The sequence below is a fragment of the Penaeus vannamei genome, chromosome 9 (genome assembly GCF_042767895.1).
Source record: "Penaeus vannamei isolate JL-2024 chromosome 9, ASM4276789v1, whole genome shotgun sequence".
NCBI lineage: Eukaryota > Metazoa > Arthropoda > Malacostraca > Decapoda > Penaeidae > Penaeus > Penaeus vannamei.
The window spans coordinates 46,858,383-46,860,882 of NC_091557.1; the positions used below are offsets into that span (position 1 = coordinate 46,858,383).

The 2,500-nt window shown below is 33.4% G+C and overlaps 1 protein-coding gene across 1 annotated transcript in view; it reads left to right on the forward strand.

Annotated features, from left to right (window-relative positions):
• Window positions 1–2,500, forward strand: part of LOC113828059 (peroxisomal N(1)-acetyl-spermine/spermidine oxidase) — a 19,308-nt gene that overhangs the window by 7,445 nt on the left and 9,363 nt on the right. The window lies entirely within an intron of this gene.

Consider the following 2,500-nt stretch of genomic DNA (forward strand, 5'->3'; position numbering starts at 1 on the left):
AGTGTGGTCATACTGGTAAATGTTTTAGGCAAAACGAGTGATGGACAGGACTTGAATAACAACGTCGGAGAAAGCAATTTTTCCTCAGAAGAATTTTCGAAGAATGGAAGATTGTTTAATCTAAGATTCATTTTTTCTCTTTCTCTCGAGGCAAAGATGCGTGTGACATGTTAGTGATGACGATGATTGTTATAACAAACAAGTTGGTAATCTTTGTTTCGTAAATGACTGGTGATGATAATGCTTTAATAACTGATTGGTGATAACTGTTTGAAAACTTGCTTGCTGTTGATTATACTCATTTGGTGGTAAGTTGATAAGCATTATTTGATAACTGATACGTGTATTGCAATCACGTAATGATTAACAGATTTAGTAATATGACGGTTATTTCATGATTTAGGGAGGATGCTCAAATTAGTCAAACATGCTTCGTCCACGCCAGGCATCACACATATTCCAAGTCCATCTTCGCCCAAAAGAGAGAACGAAAAAGGGAACTCGCCGGCCTTGGGTTTTAAAGCATTTCTGAAACTCATCTCACCGTCAGGCGGAAGACGTCGGCATTTCGCTGCAACAGGAAATGCATTGAAACGTTTGACATTGAAATAGAAGTGCTAGATGAAGTTACCCATATGTCAATCATTAGTGTATATATGTATATATGTGTGTATATATGCATATATATATATATACATATGTATATGTATATATATAGATAAATGTATATATATATTATATATATACATATATTTGAATATGAATATATATATATATATATATATATATATATATATATATTTGAATATATATATATAAATGTATATATATACATATAAATATATATACATATATATATACATATAAATATATATACATATATATATATACATATTTAAATATATGTATATATTTATTTATTTATTTATACTTATATACATGTATATATACATACATATATAAACCAAATCCAAGTCACTCTAAAGGGAAGCTGCGCACGAGCCATGGAGAACCGCAGCTGGATCGGCCGCGCGAGCTTTCCTTCCCTCTGGACTCTCGCGCGAGTCCTGGCTCTCCGTTGGTCTCCCAGTCTGCAATGCGCCTTTGCCTGTTATCTGTTTTCTTTGTAAATGGGGAACGTCTTCTGGCCCAATATACGTTTTAATAACTTCTTCTGGCCCAATATACGTTTTAATAACTTATTCTGGCCGAATATACGTTTTAATAACTTCTTCTGGCCCAATATACGTTTTAATAACTTCTTCTGGCCCAATATACGTTGTAATAACTTCTTCTGGCCCAATATACGTTTTAATAACTTATTCTGGCCGAATATACGTTTTAATAACTTCTTCTGGCCCAATATACGTTTTAATAACTTCTTCTGGCCCAATATACGTTTTAATAACTTCTTCTGGCCCAATATACGTTTAAATAACTTCTTCTGGCCCAATATACGTTTTAATAACTTCTTCTGGCCCAATATACGTTTTAATAACTTCTTCTGGCCCAATATACGTTTTAATAACTTCTTCTGGCCCAATATACGTTTTAATAACTTCTTCTGGCCCAATATACGTTTAAATAACTTCTTCTGGCCCAATATACGTTTTAATAACTTCTTCTGGCCCAATATACGTTTTAATAACTTCTTCTGGCCCAATATACGTTTTAATAACTTCTTCTGGCCCAATATACGTTTTAATAACTTCTTCTGGCCCAATATACGTTTTAATAACTTCTTCTGGCCCAATATACGTTTTAATAACTTCTTCTGGCCCAATCTACGTTTTAATAACTTCTTCCGGCCCAATCTACGTTGTAATAACTTCTTCTGGCCCAATATACGTTTTAATAACTTCTTCTGGCCCAATATACGTTTTAATAACTTCTTCTGGCCCAATATACGTTTTAATAACTTCTTCTGGCCCAATATACGTTTTAATAACTTCTTCTGGCCCAATATACGTTTTAATAACTTCTTCCGGCCCAATATACGTTTTAATAACTTCTTCTGGCCCAATATATATTTTCTAAGTGTTTAATATTTTTTAATATTTATTTGAATCATTATTTTTACCTTTGAACTTTAAATTGTTATATTTTTCACAGCCGCAAAATTCCAACTTGAATAGAGAGACAAGATGCATCCGTAATTTTGGTGATTTGTCCTTAATTAAATTGACCTCTGACCTGTGTTTGTCTTGACAGTATTCTCGAATGTCGAAGTGGGATGGGTTGTTATCTTATTTCAAGGGATTTTGGCCCTTAAAGCCCTCTTCTCCTGCCCATTTTCATTTCCATTTTCTTCTCCTTAAATCGCTGTTCATTTTCCTTTCTTCCTTTCCCATTTTCATATTCATTGTCAAATTCTCTTTCGCATTTTCGTGTTTATTTTCAATTTCCTTCGTCCCCTTACCGTGTTTCTATTTTGTTTTTCTCTCCCCATTCTTTCTCCTTCCTTTTCCTATTCTTCTCCCCATTTCCCAATTTCCACTTC